This window comes from Hyperoodon ampullatus, assembly GCF_949752795.1.
Source record: "Hyperoodon ampullatus genome assembly, chromosome: 7".
NCBI lineage: Eukaryota > Metazoa > Chordata > Mammalia > Artiodactyla > Ziphiidae > Hyperoodon > Hyperoodon ampullatus.
Window position 1 is genome coordinate 116,281,350 of NC_136920.1, and position 22,286 is coordinate 116,303,635.

Consider the following 22,286-nt stretch of genomic DNA (forward strand, 5'->3'; position numbering starts at 1 on the left):
AGGCTAAGGTGTGGGACTGCCGGTGGGTTTCCCTTCCGGGCTAGGGTTAGGGTTAGGGAACGGCAAGGCTGAGGGCACAGGTGAGTGTGCGGACACGTGCTAGGGTCGGGGCACGTGCGGACGCGCGGGTCAGTGTCCGCGTACGGATTAGGATGAGGGTACGGCGGAGGCTAAGGTGTGGGGCTGCCGGTGGGTTTCCGTTCCGGGCTAGGGTTAGGGTTAGGGAACGGCAAGGCTGAGGGCACAGGTGAGGGTGCGGACACGTGCTAGGGTCGGGGCACGTGCGGACGCGCGGGTCAGTGTCCGCGTACGGATTAGGATGAGGGTACGGCGGAGGCTAAGGTGTGGGGCTGCCGGTGGGTTTCCCTTCCGGGCTAGGGTTAGGTTTAGGGAACGGCAAGGCTGAGGGCACAGGTGAGGGTGCGGACACGTGCTAGGGTCGGGGCACGTGCGGACGCGCGGGTGAGTGTCCGTGTACGGATTAGGATGAGTGTACGGCGGAGGCTAAGGTGTGGGGCTGCCGGTGGGTTTCCATTCCTGGCTAGGGTTAGGGATAGGGAACGGCAAGGCTGAGGGCACAGGTGAGGGTGCAGACACGTGCTAGGGTCGGGGCACGTGCGGACGCGCGGGTCAGTGTCCGCGTACGGATTAGGATGAGGGTACGGCGGAGGCTAAGGTGTGGGGCTGCCGGTGGGTTTCCCTTCCGGGCTAGGGTTAGGGTTAGGGAACGGCAAGGCTGAGGGCACAGGTGAGGGTGCGGACACGTGCTAGGGTCGGGGCACGTGCGGACGCGCGGATGAGTGTCCGTGTACAGATTAGGATGAGGGTACGGCGGAGGCTAAGGTGTGGGGCTGCCGGTGGGTTTCCCTTCCGGGCTAGGGTTAGGGTTAGGGAACGGCAAGGCTGAGGGCACAGGTGAGGGTGCGGACACGTGCTAGGGTCGGGGCACGTGCGGACGCGCGGGTCAGTGTCTGCGTATGGATTAGGATGAGTGTACGGCGGAGTCTAAGGTGTGGGGCTGCCGGTGGGTTTCCGTTCCTGGCTAGGGTTAGGGATAGGGAACGGCAAGGCTGAGGGCACAGGTGAGGGTGCGGACACGTGCTAGGGTCGGGGCACGTGCGGACGCGCGGGTCAGTGTCCGCATACAGATTAGGATGAGGGTACGGCGGAGGCTAAGGTGTGGGGCTGCCGGTGGGTTTCCGTTCCGGGTTAGGGTTAGGGTTAGGGAACGGCAAGGCTGAGGGCACAGGTGAGGGTGCGGACACGTGCTAGGGTCGGGGCACGTGCGGATGCGCGGGTCAGTGACCGCGTACGGATTAGGATGAGGGTACGGCGGAGGCTAAGGTGTGGGGCTGCCGGTGGGTTTCCGTTCCGGGCTAGGGTTAGGGTTAGGGAACGGCAAGGCTGAGGGCACAGGTGAGGGTGCGGACACGTGCTAGGGTCGGGGCACGTGCGGACGCACGGGTCAGTGTCCGCGTACGGAGTAGGATTAGGGTACGGCGGAGGCTAAGGTGTGGGGCTGCCGGTGGGTTTCCGTTCCGGGCTAGGGGTAGGGTTAGGGAACGGCAAGGTTTAGGGCACAGGTGAGGGTGCGGACACGTGCTAGGGTCGGGGCACGTGCGGACGCACGGGTCAGTGTCCGCGTACGGAGTAGGATTAGGGTACGGCGGAGGCTAATGTGTGGGGCTGCCGGTGGGTTTCCGTTCCGGGCTAGGGTTAGGGTTAGGGAAGGGCAAGGTTGAGGGCACAGGTGAGGGTGCGGACACGTGCTAGGGTCGGGGCACGTTCGGACGCGCGGGTCAGTGTCCGCGTACGGATTAGGATGAGGGTACGGCGGAGGCTAAGGTGTGGGGCTGCCGGTGGGTTTCCGTTCCGGGCTAGGGTTAGGGTTAGGGAACGGCAAGGCTGAGGGCACAGGTGAGGGCGCGGACACGTGCTAGGGTCGGGGCACATGCGGACGCGCGTCTCAGTGTCCGCGTACGGATTAGGATGAGGGTACGGCGGAAGCTAAGGTGTGGGGCTGCCGGTGGGTTTCCATTCCGGGCTAGGATTAGGGTTAGGGAACGGCAAGGCTGAGGGCACAGGTGAGGGCGCGGACACGTGCTAGGGTTGGGGCACGTGCGGACGCGCGGGTCAGTGTGCGCGTACGGGTTAGGATGAGGGTACGGCGGAGGCTATGGTGTGGGGCTTCCAGTGGGTTTCCGTTCCGGGCTAGGGTTAGGGTTAGGGAACGGCAAGTCTGAGGGCACAGGTGAGGGTGCAGACACGTGCTAGGGTCGGGGCACGTGCGGACGCGCGGGTCAGTGTCCACGTACGGATTAGGATGAGGGTACGGCGGAGGCTAAGGTGTGGGGCTGCCGGTGGGTTTCCGTTCCAGGCTAGGGTTAGGGTTAGGGAACGGCAAGGCTGAGGGCACAGGTGAGGGTGCGGACACGTGCTAGGTTCGGGACACGTGCGGACGCGCGGTTCAGTGTCCGCGTACGGATTAGGATGAGGGTACGGCGGAACGTTAGGTGTGGGGCTGCCGGTGGGTTTCCCTTCCGTGCTAGGGTTAGGGTTAGGGAACGGCAAGGCTTAGGGCACAGGTGAGGGTTAGGACACGTGCTAGGATCGGGGCACGTGCGGGCGCGGGGCTCAGTGTCCGTGTACGGATTAGGATGAGGGTACGGCGGAGGCTAAGGTGTGGGGCTGCCGGTGGGTTTCTTTTCCTGGCTAGGGTTAGGGTTACGGAACGGCAAGGCTGAGGGCACAGGTGAGGGTGCGGACACGTGCTAGAGTCGGGGCACGTGCGGACGTGCGTGTCAGTGTCCGCGTACGGATTAGGATGAGGGTACGGCGGAGGCTAAGGTGTGGGGCTGCCGGTGGGTTTCCGTTCCGGGCTAGGGTTAGGGTTAGGGAACGGCAAGGCTGAGGGCACAGGTGAGGGTGCGGACACGTGCTAGGGTCGGGGCACGTGCGGGCGCGCGGGTCAGTGTCCGCGTACGGATTAGAATGAGGGTACGGCGGAGGCTAAAGTGTGGGGCTGCCGGTGGGTTTCCCTTCCGGGCTAGGGTTAGGGTTAGGGAACGGCAAGGCTGAGGGCACAGGTGAGGGTGCGGACACGTGCTAGGGTCGGGGCACGTGCGGACGCGCGGGTCAGTGTCCGCGTTCGGATTAGGATGAGGGTACGGCGGAGGCTAAGGTGTGGGGCTGCCGGTGGGTTTCCCTTCCGGGCTAGGGTTAGGGTTAGGGAACGGCAAGGCTGAGGGCACAGGTGAGGGTGCGGACACGTGCTAGGGTCGGGGCACGTGCGGACGCGCGGGTCAGTGTCCGCCTACGGATTAGGATGAGTGTACGGCGGAGGCTAAGGTGTGGGGCTGCCGGTGGGTTTCCGTTCCTGTCTAGGGTTAGGGATAGGGAACGGCAAGGCTGAGGGCACAGGTGAGGGTGCGGACACGTGCTAGGGTCGGGGCACGTGCGGACGCGCGGGTCAGTGTCTGCGTACAGATTAGGATGAGGGTACGGCGGAGGCTAAGGTGTGGGGCTGCCGGTGGGTTTCCGTTCCGGGCTAGGGTTAGGATTAGGGATCGGCAAGTCTGAGGGCACAGGTGAGGGTGCGGACACGTGCTAGGGTCCGGGCACGTGCGGACGCGCGGGTCAGTGACCGCGTACGGATTAGGATGAGGGTACGGCGGAGCCTAAGGTGTGGGGCTGCCGGTGGGTTTCCGTTCCGGGCTAGGGTTAGGGTTAGGGAACGGCAAGGCTGAGGGCACAGGTGAGGGTGCGGACACGTGCTAGGGTCGGGGCACGTGTGCACGCGCGGGTCAGTGTCCGCGTACGGATTAGGATGAGGGTACGGCGGAGGCTAAGGTGTGGGGCTGCCGGTGGGTTTCCGTTCCGGGCTAGGGTTAGGGTTAGGGAACGGCAAGGCTGAGGGCACAGGTGAGGGTGCGGACACGTGCTAGGGTCGGGGCACGTGCTGACGCGCGGGTCAGTGTCCGCGTACGGATTAGGATGAGGGTACGGCGGAGGCTAAGGTGTGGGGCTGCCGGTGGGTTTCCCTTCCGGGCTAGGGTTAGGGTTAGGGAACGGCAAGGCTGAGGGCACAGGTGAGGGTGCGGACAAGTGCTAGGGTCGGGGCACGTGCGGACGCATGGGTCAGTGTCCGCGTACGGATTAGGATGAGGGTACGGCGGAGGCTAAGGTGTGGGACTGCCGGTGGGTTTCCCTTCCGGGCTAGGGTTAGGGTTAGGGAACGGCAAGGCTGAGGGCACAGGTGAGTGTGCGGACACGTGCTAGGGTCGGGGCACGTGCGGACGCGCGGGTCAGTGTCCGCGTACGGATTAGGATGAGGGTACGGCGGAGGCTAAGGTGTGGGGCTGCCGGTGGGTTTCCGTTCCGGGCTAGGGTTAGGGTTAGGGAACGGCAAGGCTGAGGGCACAGGTGAGGGTGCGGACACGTGCTAGGGTCGGGGCACGTGCGGACGCGCGGGTCAGTGTCCGCGTACGGATTAGGATGAGGGTACGGCGGAGGCTAAGGTGTGGGGCTGCCGGTGGGTTTCCCTTCCGGGCTAGGGTTAGGTTTAGGGAACGGCAAGGCTGAGGGCACAGGTGAGGGTGCGGACACGTGCTAGGGTCGGGGCACGTGCGGACGCGCGGGTGAGTGTCCGTGTACGGATTAGGATGAGTGTACGGCGGAGGCTAAGGTGTGGGGCTGCCGGTGGGTTTCTATTCCTGGCTAGGGTTAGGGATAGGGAACGGCAAGGCTGAGGGCACAGGTGAGGGTGCGGACACGTGCTAGGGTCGGGGCACGTGCGGACGCGCGGGTCAGTGTCCGCGTACGGATTAGGATGAGGGTACGGCGGAGGCTAAGGTGTGGGGCTGCCGGTGGGTTTCCCTTCCGGGCTAGGGTTAGGGTTAGGGAACGGCAAGGCTGAGGGCACAGGTGAGGGTGCGGACACGTGCTAGGGTCGGGGCACGTGCGGACGCGCGGATGAGTGTCCGTGTACAGATTAGGATGAGGGTACGGCGGAGGCTAAGGTGTGGGGCTGCCGGTGGGTTTCCCTTCCGGGCTAGGGTTAGGGTTAGGGAACGGCAAGGCTGAGGGCACAGGTGAGGGTGCGGACACGTGCTAGGGTCGGGGCACGTGCGGACGCGCGGATGAGTGTCCGTGTACAGATTAGGATGAGGGTACGGCGGAGGCTAAGGTGTGGGGCTGCCGGTGGGTTTCCGTTCCGGGTTAGGGTTAGGGTTAGGGAACGGCAAGGCTGAGGGCACAGGTGAGGGTGCGGACACGTGCTAGGGTCGGGGCACGTGCGGATGCGCGGGTCAGTGACCGCGTACGGATTAGGATGAGGGTACGGCGGAGGCTAAGGTGTGGGGCTGCCGGTGGGTTTCCGTTCCGGGCTAGGGTTAGGGTTAGGGAACGGCAAGGCTGAGGGCACAGGTGAGGGTGCGGACACGTGCTAGGGTCGGGGCACGTGCGGACGCACGGGTCAGTGTCCGCGTACGGAGTAGGATTAGGGTACGGCGGAGGCTAATGTGTGGGGCTGCCGGTGGGTTTCCGTTCCGGGCTAGGGTTAGGGTTAGGGAACGGCAAGGTTTAGGGCACAGGTGAGGGTGCGGACACGTGCTAGGGTCGGGGCACGTGCGGACGCACGGGTCAGTGTCCGCGTACGGAGTAGGATTAGGGTACGGCGGAGTCTAATGTGTGGGGCTGCCGGTGGGTTTCCGTTCCGGGCTAGGGTTAGGGTTAGGGAAGGGCAAGGTTGAGGGCACAGGTGAGGGTGCGGACACGTGCTAGGGTCGGGGCACGTGCGGACGCACGGGTCAGTGTCCGCGTACGGAGTAGGTTTAGGGTACGGCGGAGGCTAAGGTGTGGGGCTGCCGGTGGGTTTCCGTTCCGGGCTAGGGTTAGGGTTAGGGAACGGCAAGGTTGAGGGCACAGGTGAGGGTGCGGACACGTGCTAGGGTCGGGGCACGTGCGGACGCATGGGTCAGTGTCCGCGTACGGAGTAGGATTAGGGTACGGCGGAGGCTAAGGTGTGGGGCTGCCGGTGGGTTTCCGTTCCGGTCTAGGGTTAGGGTTAGGGAACGGCAAGTTTGAGGGCACAGGTGAGGGTGCGGACACGTGCTAGGGTCGGGGCACGTGCGGACGCACGGGTCAGTGTCCGCGTACGGAGTAGGATTAGGGTACGGCGGAGGCTAAGGTGTGGGGCTGCCGGTTGGTTTCCCTTCCGGGCTAGGGTTAGGGTTAAGGAACGGCAAGGCTGAGGGCACAGGTGAGGGTGCGGACACGTGCTAGGGCCGGGGCACGTGCGGACGCACGGGTCAGTGTCCGCGTACGGATTAGGATGAGGGTACGGCGGAGGCTAAGGTGTGGGGCTGCCGGTGGGTTTCCCTTCCGGGCTAGGGTTAGGGTTAGGGAACGGCAAGGCTGAGGGCACGGTGAGTGTGCGGACACGTGCTAGGGTCGGGGCACGTGCGGACGCGCGGGTCAGTGTCCGCGTACGGATTAGGATGAGGGTACGGCGGAGGCTAAGGTGTGGGGCTGCCGGTGGGTTTCCGTTCCGGGCTAGGGTGAGGGTTAGGGAACGGCAAGGCTGAGGGCACAGGTGAGGGTGCGGACACGTGCTAGGGTCGGGGCACGTGCGGACGCGCGGGTCAGTGTCCGCGTACGGATTAGGATGAGGGTACGGCGGAGGCTAAGGTGTGGGGCTGCCGGTGGGTTTCCCTTCCGGGCTAGGGTTAGGGTTAGGGAACGGCAAGGCTGAGGGCACAGGTGAGGGTGCGGACACGTGCTAGGGTCGGGGCACGTGCGGACGCGCGGGTCAGTGTCCGCGTACGGATTAGGATTAGGGTACGGCGGAGGCTAAGGTGTGGGGCTGCCGGTGGGTTTCCCTTCCGGGCTAGGGTTAGGGTTAGGGAACGGCAAGGCTGAAGGCACAGGTGAGGGTGCGGACATGTGCTAGGGTCGGGGCACGTGCGGGCGCGCGGGTCAGTGTCCACGTACGGATTAGGATGAGGGTACGGCGGAGTCTAAGGTGTGGGGCTGCCGGTGGGTTTCCCTTCCGAGCTAGGGTGAGGGTTAGGGAACGGCAAGGCTGAGGGCACAGGTGAGGGTGCGGACACGTGCTAGGGTCGGGGCACGTGCGGACGCGCGGTTCAGTGTCCGCGTACGGATTAGGATGAGGGTACGGCGGGGGCTAAGGTGTGGGGCTGCCGGTGGGTTTCCGTTCCGGGCTAGGGTTAGGGTTAGGGAACGCAAGGCTGAGGGCACAGGTGAGGGTGCGGACACGTGCTAGGGTCGGGGCACGTGCGGACGCGCGGGTCAGTGTCCGCGTACGGATTAGGATGAGGGTACGACGGAGGCTATGGTGTGGGGCTGCCGGTGGGTTTCCGTTCCGGGCTAGGGTTAGGGTTAGGGAACGGCAAGGCTGAGGGCACAGGTGAGGGTGCGGACACGTGCTAGGGTCGGGGCACGTGCGGACGCGCGGGTCAGTGTCCGCGTACGGATTAGGATGAGGGTACGGCGGAAGCTAAGGTGTGGGGCTGCCGGTGGGTTTCCCTTCCGGGCTAGGGTTAGGGTTAGGGAACGGCAAGGCTGAGGGCACAGGTGAGGGTGAGGACACGTGCTAGGGTCGGGGCACGTGCGGGCGCGCGGCTCAGTGTCCGCGTACGGATTAGGATGAGGGTACTGCGGAGGCTAACGTGTGGGGCTGCTGGTGGGTTTCCGTTCCGGGCTAGGTTTAGGGTTAGGGAACGGCAAGGCTGAGGGCACAGGTGAGGGCGCGGACACGTGCTAGTGTCGGGGCACGTGCGGACGCGCGGGTCAGTGTCCGCGTACGGATTAGGATGAGGGTACGGCGGAGGCTAAGGTGTGGGGCTGCCGGTGGGTTTCCCTTCCGTGCTAGGGTTAGGGTTAGGGAACGGCAAGGCTGAGGGCACAGGTGAGGGTGCGGACACGTGCTAGGGTCGGGGCACGTGCGGACGCGCGAGTCAGTGTCCGCGTATGGATTAGGATGAGGGTACGGCGGAGGCTAAGGTGTGGGGCTGCCGGTGGGTTTCCCTTCCGGGCTAGGGTTAGGGTTAGGGAACGGCAAGGCTGAGGGCACAGGTGAGGGTGCGGACACGTGCTAGGGTCGGGGCACGTGCGGGCGCGCGGGTCAGTGTCTGCGTACGGATTAGGATGAGGGTACGGCAGAGGCTAAGGTGTGGGGCTGCCGGTGGGTTTCCCTTCCGGGCTAGGGTTAGGGTTAGGGAACGGCAAAGCTGAGGGCACAGGTGAGGGTGCGGACACGTGCTAGGGTCGGGGCACGTGCGGACGCGCGAGTCATTGTCCGCGTACGGATTAGGATGAGGGTACGGCGGGGGCTAAAGTGTGGTGCTGCCGGTGGGTTTCCGTTCCGGGCTAGGGTTAGGGTTAGGGAACGGTAAGGCTGAGGGCACAGGTGAAGGTGCGGACACGTGCTAGGGTCGGGGCACGTGCGGATGCGCGGGTCAGTGTCCGCGTACGGATTAGGATGAGGGTACGGCGGAGGCTAAGGTGTGGGGCTGCCGGTGGGTTTCCGTTCCGGGCTAGGGTTAGGGTTAGGGAACGGCAAGGCTGAGGGCACAGGTGAGGGTGCGGACACGTGCTAGGGTCGGGGCACGTGCGGACGCATGGGTCAGTGCCGCGTACGGATTAGGATGAGGGTACGGCGGAGGCTAAGGTGTGGGGCTGCCGGTGGGTTTCCGTTCCGGGCTAGGGTTAGGGTTAGGGAACGGCAAGGCTGACGGCACAGGTGAGGGTGCGGACACGTGCTAGGGTCGGGGCACGTGCGGACGCGCGGGTCAGTGTCCGCGTACAGATTAGGATGAGGGTACGGCGGAGACTAAGGTGTGGGGCTGCCGGTGGGTTTCCGTTCCGGGCTAGGGTTAGGGTTAGGGAACGGCAAGGCTGAGGGCACAGGTGAGGGTGCGGACACGTGCTAGGGTCGGGGCACGTGCGGACGCGCGGGTCAGTGTCCGCGTACAGATTAGGATGAGGGTACGGCGGAGGCTAAGGTGTGGGGCTGCCGGTGGGTTTCCGTTCCGGGCTAGGGTTAGGGTTAGGGAACGGCAAGGCTGAGGGCACAGGTTAGGGTGCGGACACGTGCTAGGGTCCGGGCACGTGCGGACGCGCGGGTCAGTGACCGCGTACGGATTAGGATGAGGGTACGGCGGAGGCTAAGGTGTGGGGCTGCCGGTGGGTTTCCGTTCCGGGCTAGGGTTAGGGTTAGGGAACGGCAAGGCTGAGGGCACAGGTGAGGGTGCGGACACGTGCTAGGGTCGGGGCACGTGCGGACGCGCGGGTCAGTGTCCGCGTACGGATTAGGATGAGGGTACGGCGGAGGCTAAGGTGTGGGGCTGCCGGTGGGTTTCCCTTCCGGGCTAGGGTTAGGGTTAGGGAACGGCAAGGCTGAGGGCACAGGTGAGGGTGCGTACACGTGCTAGGGTCTGGGCATGTGCGGACGCGCAGTTCTGTGTCCGCGTACGGATTAGGATGAGGGTACGGCGGAGGCTAAAGTGTGTGGCTGCGGGTTGGTTTCCGTTCCGGGCTAGGGTTAGGGTTAGGGAACGGCAAGGCTGAGGGCACAGGTGAGGGTGCGGACACGTGCTAGGGTCGGGGCACGTGCGGACGCGCGGGTCAGTGTCCGCGTACGGATTAGGATGAGGGTACGGCGGAGGCTAAGGTGTGGGCCTGCCGGTGGGTTTTCCTTGCGGGCTAGGGTTAGGGTTAGGGAACGGCAAGGCTGAGGGCACAGGTGAGGGTGCGGACACGTGCTAGGTTCGGGGCACGTGCGGACGCGCCGGTCATTGTCCGCATATGGATTAGGAGGAGGGTACAGCAGAGGTTAAGGTGTGGGGCTGCTGGTGGGTTTCCGTTCCGGGCTAGGGTTAGGGTTAGGGAACGGCAAGGCTGAGGGCACAGGTGAGGGTGCGGACACGTGCTAGGGTCGGGGCACGTGCGGACGCGCGTGTCAGTGTCCGCGTACGCATTAGGATGAGGGTACCGCGGAGGCTAAGGTGTGGGGCTGCCGGTGGGTTTCCCTTCCGGGCTAGGGTTAGGGTTAGGGAACGGCAAGGCTGAAGGCACAGGTGAGGGTGCGGACATGTGCTAGGGTCGGGGCACGTGCGGGCGCGCGGGTCAGTGTCCGCGTACGGATTAGGATGAGGGTACGTCGGAGTCTAAGGTGTGGGCCTGCCGGTGGGTTTCCCTTCCGAGCTAGGGTGAGGGTTAGGGAACGGCAAGGCTGAGGGCACAGGTGAGGGTGCGGACACGTGCTAGGGTCGGGGCACGTGCGGACGCGCGTGTCAGTGTCCGCGTACGGATTAGGATGAGGTTACGGCGGGGGCTAAGGTGTGGGGCTGCCGGTGGGTTTCCGTTCCGGGCTAGGGTTAGGGTTAGGGAACGGCAAGGCTGAGGGCACAGGTGAGGGTGCGGACACGTGCTAGGGTCGGGGCACGTGCGGACGCGCGGGTCAGTGTCCACGTACGGATTAGGATGAGGGTACGACGGAGGCTATGGTGTGGGGCTGCCGGTGGGTTTCCTTTCCGGGCTAGGGTTAGGGTTAGGGAACGGCAAGGCTGAGGGCACAGGTGAGGGTGCGGACACGTGCTAGGGTCGGGGCACGTGCGGACGCGCGGGTCAGTGTCCACGTACGGATTAGGATGAGGGTACGACGGAGGCTATGGTGTGGGGCTGCCGGTGGGTTTCCTTTCCGGGCTAGGGTTAGGGTTAGGGAACGGCAAGGCTGAGGGCACAGGTGAGGGTGCGGACACGTGCTAGGGTCGGGGCACGTGCGGACGCACGGGTCAGTGTCCGCGTACGGAGTAGGATTAGGGTACGGCGGAGGCTAAGGTGTGGGGCTGCCGGTGGGTTTCCGTTCCGGGCTAGGGTTAGGGTTAGGGAACGGCAAGGTTTAGGGCACAGGTGAGGGTGCGGACACGTGCTAGGGTCGGGGCACGTGCGGACGCACGGGTCAGTGTCCGCGTACGGAGTAGGATTAGGGTACGGCGGAGGCTAATGTGTGGGGCTGCCGGTGGGTTTCCGTTCCGGGCTAGGGTTAGGGTTAGGGAAGGGCAAGGTTGAGGGCACAGGTGAGGGTGCGGACACGTGCTAGGGTCGGGGCACGTGCGGACGCACGGGTCAGTGTCCGCGTACGGAGTAGGTTTAGGGTACGGCGGAGGCTAAGGTGTGGGGCTGCCGGTGGGTTTCCGTTCCGGGCTAGGGTTAGGGTTAGGGAACGGCAAGGTTGAGGGCACAGGTGAGGGTGCGGACACGTGCTAGGGTCGGGGCACGTGCGGACGCATGGGTCAGTGTCCGCGTACGGAGTAGGATTAGGGTACGGCGGAGGCTAAGGTGTGGGGCTGCCGGTGGTTTTCCGTTCCGGTCTAGGGTTAGGGTTAGGGAACGGCAAATTTGAGGGCACAGGTGAGGGTGCGGACACGTGCTAGGGTCGGGGCACGTGCGGACGCACGGGTCAGTGTCCGCGTACGGAGTAGGATTAGGGTACGGCGGAGGCTAAGGTGTGGGGCTGCCGGTGGGTTTCCCTTCCGGGCTAGGGTTAGGGTTAGGGAACGGCAAGGCTGAGGGCACAGGTGAGGGTGCGGACACGTGCTAGGGCCGGGGCACGTGCGGACGCACGGGTCAGTGTCCGCGTACGGATTAGGATGAGGGTACGGCGGAGGCTAAGGTGTGGGGCTGCCGGTGGGTTTCCCTTCCGGGCTAGGGTTAGGGTTAGGGAACGGCAAGGCTGAGGGCACGGTGAGTGTGCGGACACGTGCTAGGGTCGGGGCACGTGCGGACGCGCGGGTCAGTGTCCGCGTACGGATTAGGATGAGGGTACGGCGGAGGCTAAGGTGTGGGGCTGCCGGTGGGTTTCCGTTCCGGGCTAGGGTGAGGGTTAGGGAACGGCAAGGCTGAGGGCACAGGTGAGGGTGCGGACACGTGCTAGGGTCGGGGCACGTGCGGACGCGCGGGTCAGTGTCCGCGTACGGATTAGGATGAGGGTACGGCGGAGGCTAAGGTGTGGGGCTGCCGGTGGGTTTCCCTTCCGGGCTAGGGTTAGGGTTAGGGAACGGCAAGGCTGAGGGCACAGGTGAGGGTGCGGACACGTGCTAGGGTCGGGGCACGTGCGGACGCGCGGGTCAGTGTCCGCGTACGGATTAGGATTAGGGTACGGCGGAGGCTAAGGTGTGGGGCTGCCGGTGGGTTTCCCTTCCGGGCTAGGGTTAGGGTTAGGGAACGGCAAGGCTGAAGGCACAGGTGAGGGTGCGGACATGTGCTAGGGTCGGGGCACGTGCGGGCGCGCGGGTCAGTGTCCACGTACGGATTAGGATGAGGGTACGGCGGAGTCTAAGGTGTGGGGCTGCCGGTGGGTTTCCCTTCCGAGCTAGGGTGAGGGTTAGGGAACGGCAAGGCTGAGGGCACAGGTGAGGGTGCGGACACGTGCTAGGGTCGGGGCACGTGCGGACGCGCGGTTCAGTGTCCGCGTACGGATTAGGATGAGGGTACGGCGGGGGCTAAGGTGTGGGGCTGCCGGTGGGTTTCCGTTCCGGGCTAGGGTTAGGGTTAGGGAACGGCAAGGCTGAGGGCACAGGTGAGGGTGCGGACACGTGCTAGGGTCGGGGCACGTGCGGACGCGCGGGTCAGTGTCCGCGTACGGATTAGGATGAGGGTACGACGGAGGCTATGGTGTGGGGCTGCCGGTGGGTTTCCGTTCCGGGCTAGGGTTAGGGTTAGGGAACGGCAAGGCTGAGGGCACAGGTGAGGGTGCGGACACGTGCTAGGGTCGGGGCACGTGCGGACGCGCGGGTCAGTGTCCGCGTACGGATTAGGATGAGGGTACGGCGGAAGCTAAGGTGTGGGGCTGCCGGTGGGTTTCCCTTCCGGGCTAGGGTTAGGGTTAGGGAACGGCAAGGCTGAGGGCACAGGTGAGGGTGAGGACACGTGCTAGGGTCGGGGCACGTGCGGGCGCGTGGCTCAGTGTCCGCGTACGGATTAGGATGAGGGTACTGCGGAGGCTAACGTGTGGGGCTGCTGGTGGGTTTCCGTTCCGGGCTAGGTTTAGGGTTAGGGAACGGCAAGGCTGAGGGCACAGGTGAGGGCGCGGACACGTGCTAGGGTCGGGGCACGTGCGGACGCGCGGGTCAGTGTCCGCGTACGGATTAGAATGAGGGTACGGCGGAGGCTAAGGTGTGGGGCTGCCGGTGGGTTTCCCTTCCGTGCTAGGGTTAGGGTTAGGGAACGGCAAGGCTGAGGGCACAGGTGAGGGTGCGGACACGTGCTAGGGTCGGGGCACGTGCGGACGCGCGAGTCAGTGTCCGCGTATGGATTAGGATGAGGGTACGGCGGAGGCTAAGGTGTGGGGCTGCCGGTGGGTTTCCCTTCCGGGCTATGGTTAGGGTTAGGGAACGGCAAGGCTGAGGGCACAGGTGAGGGTGCGGACACGTGCTAGGGTCGGGGCACGTGCGGGCGCGCGGGTCAGTGTCTGCGTACGGATTAGGATGAGGGTACGGCAGAGGCTAAGGTGTGGGGCTGCCGGTGGGTTTCCCTTCCGGGCTAGGGTTAGGGTTAGGGAACGGCAAAGCTGAGGGCACAGGTGAGGGTGCGGACACGTGCTAGGGTCGGGGCACGTGCGGACGCGCGAGTCATTGTCCGCGTACGGATTAGGATGAGGGTACGGCGGGGGCTAAAGTGTGGTGCTGCCGGTGGGTTTCCGTTCCGGGCTAGGGTTAGGGTTAGGGAACGGTAAGGCTGAGGGCACAGGTGAAGGTGCGGACACGTGCTAGGGTCGGGGCACGTGCGGACGCGCGGGTCAGTGTCCGCGTACGGATTAGGATGAGGGTACGGCGGAGGCTAAGGTGTGGGGCTGCCGGTGGGTTTCCGTTCCGGGCTAGGGTTAGGGTTAGGGAACGGCAAGGCTGAGGGCACAGGTGAGGGTGCGGACACGTGCTAGGGTCGGGGCACGTGCGGACGCATGGGTCAGTGCCGCGTACGGATTAGGATGAGGGTACGGCGGAGGCTAAGGTGTGGGGCTGCCGGTGGGTTTCCGTTCCGGGCTAGGGTTAGGGTTAGGGAACGGCAAGGCTGAGGGCACAGGTGAGGGTGCGGACACGTGCTAGGGTCGGGGCACGTGCGGACGCGCGGGTCAGTGTCCGCGTACAGATTAGGATGAGGGTACGGCGGAGACTAAGGTGTGGGGCTGCCGGTGGGTTTCCGTTCCGGGCTAGGGTTAGGGTTAGGGAACGGCAAGGCTGAGGGCACAGGTGAGGGTGCGGACACGTGCTAGGGTCGGGGCACGTGCGGACGCGCGGGTCAGTGTCCGCGTACAGATTAGGATGAGGGTACGGCGGAGGCTAAGGTGTGGGGCTGCCGGTGGGTTTCCGTTCCGGGCTAGGGTTAGGGTTAGGGAACGGCAAGGCTGAGGGCACAGGTGAGGGTGCGGACACGTGCTAGGGTCCGGGCACGTGCGGACGCGCGGGTCAGTGACCGCGTACGGATTAGGATGAGGGTACGGCGGAGGCTAAGGTGTGGGGCTGCCGGTGGGTTTCCGTTCCGGGCTAGGGTTAGGGTTAGGGAACGGCAAGGCTGAGGGCACAGGTGAGGGTGCGGACACGTGCTAGGGTCGGGGCACGTGCGGACGCGCGGGTCAGTGTCCGCGTACGGATTAGGATGAGGGTACGGCGGAGGCTAAGGTGTGGGGCTGCCGGTGGGTTTCCCTTCCGGGCTAGGGTTAGGGTTAGGGAACGGCAAGGCTGAGGGCACAGGTGAGGGTGCGTACACGTGCTAGGGTCTGGGCATGTGCGGACGCGCAGTTCTGTGTCCGCGTACGGATTAGGATGAGGGTACGGCGGAGGCTAAAGTGTGTGGCTGCGGGTTGGTTTCCGTTCCGGGCTAGGGTTAGGGTTAGGGAACGGCAAGGCTGAGAGCACAGGTGAGGGTGCGGACACGTGCTAGGGTCGGGGCACGTGCGGACGCGCGGGTCAGTGTCCGCGTACGGATTAGGATGAGGGTACGGCGGAGGCTAAGGTGTGGGCCTGCCGGTGGGTTTTCCTTGCGGGCTAGGGTTAGGGTTAGGGAACGGCAAGGCTGAGCGCACAGGTGAGGGTGCGGACACGTGCTAGGTTCGGGGCACGTGCGGACGCGCCGGTCATTGTCCGCGTATGGATTAGGAGGAGGGTACAGCAGAGGTTAAGTTGTGGGGCTGCTGGTGGGTTTCCGTTCCGGGCTAGGGTTAGGGTTAGGGAACGGCAAGGCTGAGGGCACAGGTGAGGGTGCGGACACGTGCTAGGGTCGGGGCACGTGCGGACGCGCGTGTCAGTGTCCGCGTACGCATTAGGATGAGGGTACGGCGGAGGCTAAGGTGTGGGGCTGCCGGTGGGTTTCCCTTCCGGGCTAGGGTTAGGGTTAGGGAACGGCAAGGCTGAAGGCACAGGTGAGGGTGCGGACATGTGCTAGGGTCGGGGCACGTGCGGGCGCTCGGGTCAGTGTCCGCGTACGGATTAGCATGAGGGTACGTCGGAGTCTAAGGTGTGGGGCTGCCGGTGGGTTTCCCTTCCGAGCTAGGGTGAGGGTTAGGGAACGGCAAGGCTGAGGGCACAGGTGAGGGTGCGGACACGTGCTAGGGTCGGGGCACGTGCGGACGCGCGTGTCAGTGTCCGCGTACGGATTAGGATGAGGTTACGGCGGGGGCTAAGGTGTGGGGCTGCCGGTGGGTTTCCGTTCCGGGCTAGGGTTAGGGTTAGGGAACGGCAAGGCTGAGGGCACAGGTGAGGGTGCGGACACGTGCTAGGGTCGGGGCACGTGCGGACGCGCGGGTCAGTGTCCACGTACGGATTAGGATGAGGGTACGACGGAGGCTATGGTGTGGGGCTGCCGGTGGGTTTCCTTTCCGGGCTAGGGTTAGGGTTAGGGAACGGCAAGGCTGAGGGCACAGGTGAGGGTGCGGACACGTGCTAGGGTCGGGGCACGTGCGGACGCGCGCGTCAGTGTCCGCGCACGGATTAGGATGAGGGTACGGCGGAAGCTAAGGTGTGGGGCTGCCGGTGGGTTTCCCTTCCGGGCTAGGGTTAGGGTTAGGGAACGGCAAGGCTGAGGGCACAGGTGAGGGTGAGGACACGTGCTAGGGTCGGGGCACGTGCGGGCGCGCGGCTCAGTGTCCGCGTACGGATTAGGATGAGGGTACTGCGGAGGCTAAGGTGTGGGGCTGCCGGTGGGTTTCCGTTCCGGGCTAGGTTTAGGGTTAGGGAATGGCAAGGCTGAGGGAACAGGTGAGGGCGCGGACACGTGCTAGGGTCGGGGCACGTGCGGACTCGCGGGTCAGTGTCCGCGTACGGATTAGGATGAGGGTACGGCGGAGGCTAAGGTGTGGGGCTGCCGGTGGGTTTCCCTTCCGGGCTAGGGTTAGGGTTAGGGAACGGCAAGGCTGAGGGCACAGGTGAGGGTGCGGACACGAGCTAGGTTCGGGGCACGTGCGGACGCGCGAGTCAGTGTCCGCGTACGGATTAGGATGAGGGTACGGCGGAGGCTAAGGTGTGGGGCTGCCGGTGGGTTTCCCTTCCGGGCTAGGGTTAGGGTTAGGGAACGGCAAGGCTGAGGGCACAGGTGAGGGTGCGGACATGTGCTAGGGTCGGGGCACGTGCGGGCGCGCGGGTCCGTGTCCGCGTACGGATTAGGATGAGGATACGGCGGAGGCTAAGGTGTGGGGCTGCCGGTGGGTTTCCCTTCCGGGCTAGGGTTAGGGTTAGGGAACGGCAAAGCTGAGGGCACAGGTGAGGGTGCGGACACGTGCTAGGGTCGGGGCACGTGCGGACGCGCGAATCATCGTCCGCGTACGGATTAGGATGAGGGTACGTAGGGGGCTAAAGTGTGGGGCTGCCGGTGGGTTTCCGTTCCGGGCTAGGGTTAGGGTTAGGGAACGGCAAGGCTGAGGGCACAGGTGAGGGTGCGGACACGTGCTAGGGTCGGGGCACGTGCGGACGCGCGGGTCAGTGTCCGCGTACGGATTAGGATGAGGGTACGGCGGAGGCTAAGGTGTGGGGCTGCCAGTGGGTTTCCGTTCCGGGCTAGGGTTAGGGTTAGGGAACGGCAAGGCTGAGGGCACAGGTGAGGGTGCGGACACGTGCTTGGGTCGGGGCACGTGCGGACGCATGGGTCAGTGCCGGGTACGGATTAGGATGAGGGTACGGCGGAGGCTAAGGTGTGGGGCTGCCGGTGGGTTTCCGTTCCGGGCTAGGGTTAGGGTTAGGGAACGGCAAGGCTGAGGGCACAGGTGAGGGTGCGGACACGTGCTAGGGTCGGGGCATGTCCTGGCGCGCGGGTCAGTGTCCGCGTATGGATTAGGATGAGGGTACGGCGGAGGCTAAGGTGTGGGGCTGCCGGTGGGTTTCCCTTCTGGGCTAGGGTTAGGGTTAGGGAACGGCAAGCCTGAAGGCACAGGTGAGGGTGCGGACACGTGCTAGGGTCGGGGCACGTGCGGGCTCGTGGGTCAGTGTCCGCGTACGGATTAGGATGAGGGTACGGCGGAGGCTAAGGTGTGGGGCTGCCGGTGGGTTTCCGTTCAGGGCTAGGGTTAGGGTTAGGGAACGGCAAGGCTGAGGGCACAGGTGAGGGTGCGGACACGTGCTAGGTTCGGGGCACTTGCGGACGCGCGGGTCAGTGTCCGCGTACGGATTAGGATGAGGATACGGCGGAGGCTAAGGTGTGGGGCTGCCGGTGGGTTTCCGTTCCGGGCTAGGGTTAGGGTTAGGGAACGGCAAAGCTGAGGGCACAGGTGAGGGTGCGGACACGTGCTAGGGTCGGGGCACGTGCGGACGCGCGTGTCAGTGACCGCGTACGGATTAGGATGATGGTACGGCGGAGGCTAAGGTGTGGGGCTGCCGGTGGGTTTCCGTTCCGGGCTAGGGTTAGGGTTAGGGAACGGCAAGGCTGAGGGCACAGGTGAGGGCGCGGACACGTGCTAGGGTCGGGGCACATGCGGACGCGCGTCTCAGTGTCCGCGTACGGATTAGGATGAGGGTACGGCGGAAGCTAAGGTGTGGGGCTGCCGGTGGGTTTCCATTCCGGGCTAGGGTTAGGGTTAGGGAACGGCAAGGCTGAGGGCACAGGTGAGGGCGCGGACACGTGCTAGGGTTGGGGCACGTGCGGACGCGCGGGTCAGTGGGCGCGTACGGGTTAGGATGAGGGTACGGCGGAGGCTATGGTGTGGGGCTGCCAGTGGGTTTCCGTTCCGGACTAGGGTTAGGGTTAGGGAACGGCAAGTCAGGGCACAGGTGAGGGTGCAGACACGTGCTAGGGTCGGGGCACGTGCGGACGCGCGGGTCAGGGTCCGCGTACGGATTAGGATGAGGGTACGGCGGAGGCTAAGGTGTGGGGCTGCCGGTGGGTTTCCGTTCCGGGCTAGGGTTAGGGTTAGGGAACGGCAAGGCTTAGGGCACAGGTGAGTGTGAGGACACGTGCTAGGGTCGGGGCACGTGCGGGCGCGGGGCTCAGTGTCCGTGTACGGATTAGGATGAGGGTACGGCGGAGGCTAAGGTGTGGGGCTGCCGGAGGGTTTCCTTTCCTGGCTAGGGTTAGGGTTACGGAACGGCAAGGCTGAGGGCACAGGTGAGGGTGCGGACACGTGCTAGGCTCGGGGCACGTGCGGACGCGCGGGTTAGTGTCCGCGTATGGATTAGGATGAGGGTACGGCGGAGGCTAAGGTGTGGGGCTGCCGGTGGGTTTCCCTTCCGGGCTAGGGTTAGGGTTAGGGAACGGCAAGTCTGAGGGCACAGGTGAGGGTGCGGATACGTGCTAGAGTCGGGGCACGTACGGACGCGCGTGTCAGTGTCCGCGTACGGATTAGGATGAGGGTACGGCGGAGGCTAAGGTGTGGGGCTGCCGGTGGGTTTCCGTTCCGGGCTAGGGTTAGGGTTAGGGAACGGCAAGGCTGAGGGCACAGGTGAGGGTGCGGACACGTGCTAGGGTCGGGGCACGTGCGGGCGCGCGGGTCAGTGTCCGCGTACGGATTAGGATGAGGATACGGCGGAGGCTAAGGTGTGGGGCTGCCGGTGGGTTTCCGTTCTGGGCTAGGGTTAGGGTTAGGGAACGGCAAAGCTGAGGGCACAGGTGAGGGTGCGGACACGTGCTAGGGTCGGGGCACGTGCGGACGCGCGTGTCAGTGTCCGCGTATGGATTAGGATGAGGGTACGGCGGAGGCTAAGGTGTGGGGCTGCCGGTGGGTTTCCGTTCCGGGCTAGGGTTAGGGTTAGGGAACGGCAAGGCTGAGGGCACAGGTGAGGGCGCGGACACGTGCTAGGGTCGGGGCACATGCGGACGCGCGTCTCAGTGTCCGCGTACGGATTAGGATGAGGGTACGGCGGAAGCTAAGGTGTGGGGCTGCCGGTGGGTTTCCATTCCGGGCTAGGGTTAGGGTTAGGGAACGGCAAGGCTGAGGGCACAGGTGAGGGCGCGGACACGTGCTAGGGTTGGGGCACGTGCGGACGCGCGGGTCAGTGTGCGCGTACGGGTTAGGATGAGGGTACGGCGGAGGCTATGGTGTGGGGCTGCCAGTGGGTTTCCGTTCCGGGCTAGGGTTAGGGTTAGGGAACGGCAAGTCTGAGGGCACAGGTGAGGGTGCAGACACGTGCTAGGGTCGGGGCACGTGCGGACGCGCGGGTCAGTGTCCGCGTACGGATTAGGATGAGGGTACGGCGGAGGCTAAGGTGTGGGGCTGCCGGTGGGTTTCAGTTCCGGGCTAGGGTTAGGGTTAGGGAACGGCAAGGCTGAGGGCACAGGTGAGGGTGCGGACACGTGCTAGGTTCAGGACACGTGCGGACGCGCGGTTCAGTGTCCGCGTACGGATTAGGATGAGGGTACGGCGGAAGGTTAGGTGTGGGGCTGCCGGTGGGTTTCCCTTCCGTGCTAGGGTTAGGGTTAGGAAACGGCAAGGCTTAGGGCACAGGTGACTGTGAGGACACGTGCTAGGGTCGGGGCACGTGCGGGCGCGGGGCTCATTGTCCGTGTACGGATTAGGATGAGGGTACGGCGGAGGCTAAGGTGTGGGGCTGCCGGTGGGTTTCCTTTCCTGGCTAGGGTTAGGGTTACGGAACGGCAAGGCTGAGGGCACAGGTGAGGGTGCGGACACGTGCTAGGGTCGGGGCACGTGCGGACGCGCGTGTTAGTGTCCGCGTATGGATTAGGATGAGGGTACGGCGGAGGCTAAGGTGTGGGGCTGCCGGTGGGTTTCCCTTCCGGGCTAGGGTTAGGGTTAGGGAACGGCAAGGCTGAGGGCACAGGTGAGGGTGCGGACACGTGCTAGAGTCGGGGCACGTGCGGACGCGCGTGTCAGTGTCCGCGTACGGATTAGGATGAGGGTACGGCGGAGGCTAAGGTGTGGGGCTGCCGGTGGGTTTCCGTTCCGGGCTAGGGTTAGGGTTAGGGAACGGCAAGGCTGAGGGCACAGGTGAGGGTGCGGACACGTGCTAGTGTCGGGGCACGTGCGGGCGCGTGGGTCAGTGTCCGCGTACGGATTAGAATGAGGGTATGGCGGAGGCTAAAGTGTGGGGCTGCCGGTGGGTTTCCCTTCCGGGCTAGGGTTAGGGTTAGGGAACGGCAAGGCTGAGGGCACAGGTGAGGGTGCGGACACGTGCTAGGGTCGGGGCACGTGCGGACGCGCGGGTCAGTGTCCGCGTACGGATTAGGATGAGGGTACGGCGGTGGCTAAGGTGTGGGGCTGCCGGTGGGTTTCCCTTCCGGGCTAGGGTTAGGGTTAGGGAACGGCAAGGCTGAGGGCACAGGTGATGGTGCGGACACGTTCTAGGGTCGGGGCACGTGCGGACGCGTGGGTCAGTGTCCGACTACGGATTAGGATGAGTGTACGGCGGAGGCTAAGGTGTGGGGCTGCCGGTGGGTTTCCGTTCCTGTCTAGGGTTAGGTATAGGGAACGGCAAGGCTGAGGGCACAGGTGAGGGTGCGGACACGTGCTAGGGTCGGGGCACGTGCGGACGCGCGGGTCATTGTCTGCGTACACATTAGGATGAGGGTACGGCGGAGGCTAAGGTGTGGGGCTGCCGGTGGGTTTCCGTTCCGGGCTAGGGTTAGGGTTAGGGAACGGCAAGTCTGAGGGCACAGGTGAGGGTGCGGACACGTGCTAGGGTCCGGGCACGTGCGGACGCGCGGGTCAGTGACCGCGTACGGATTAGGATGAGGGTACGGCTGAGGCTAAGGTGTGGGGCTGCCGGTGGGTTTCCGTTCCGGGCTAGGGTTAGGGTTAGGGAACGGCAAGGCTGAGGGCACAGGTGAGGGTGCGGACACGTGCTAGGGTCGGGGCACGTGTGCACGCGCGGGTCAGTGTCCGCGTACGGATTAGGATGAGGGTACGGCGGAGGCTAAGGTGTGGGGCTGCCGGTGGGTTTCCGTTCCGGGCTAGGGTTAGGGTTAGGGAACGGCAAGGCTGAGGGCACAGGTGAGGGTGCGGACACGTGCTAGGGTCAGGGCACGTGCGGACGCGCGTGTCAGTGTCCGCGTACGGATTAGGATGAGGGTACGGCGGAGGCTAAGGTGTGGGGCTGCCGGTGGGTTTCCCTTCCGGGCTAGGGTTAGGGTTAGGGAACGGCAAGGCTGAGGGCACAGGTGAGGGTGCGGACACGTGCTAGGGTCGGGGCACGTGCGGACGCACGGGTCAGTGTCCGCGTACGGATTAGGATGAGGGTACGGCGGTGGCTAAGGTGTGGGGCTGCCGGTGGGTTTCCGTTCCGGGCTAGGGTTAGGGTTAGGGAACGGCAAGGCTGAGGGCACAGGTGAGTGTGCGGACAAGTGCTAGGGTCGGGGCACGTGCAGACGCGCGGGTCAGTGCCCGCGTACGGATTAGGATGAGGGTACGGCGGAGGCTAAGGTGTGGGGCTGCCGGTGGGTTTCCGTTCCGGGCTAGGGTTAGGGTTAGGGAACGGCAAGGCTGAGGGCACAGGTGAGGGTGCGGACACGTGCTAGGGTCGGGGCACGTGCGGACGCGCGTGTCAGTGTCCGCGTACGGATTAGGATGAGGGTACGGCGGAGGCTAAGGTGTGGGGCTGCCGGTGGGTTTCCCTTCCGGGCTAGGGTTAGGTTTAGGGAACGGCAAGGCTGAGGGCACAGGTGAGGGTGCGGACACGTGCTAGGGTCGGGGCACGTGCGGACGCGCGGGTGAGTGTCCGTGTACGGATTAGGATGAGTGTACGGCGGACGCTAAGGTGTGGGGCTGCCGGTGGGTTTCCATTCTTGGCTAGGGTTAGGGATAGGGAACGGCAAGGCTGAGGGCACAGGTG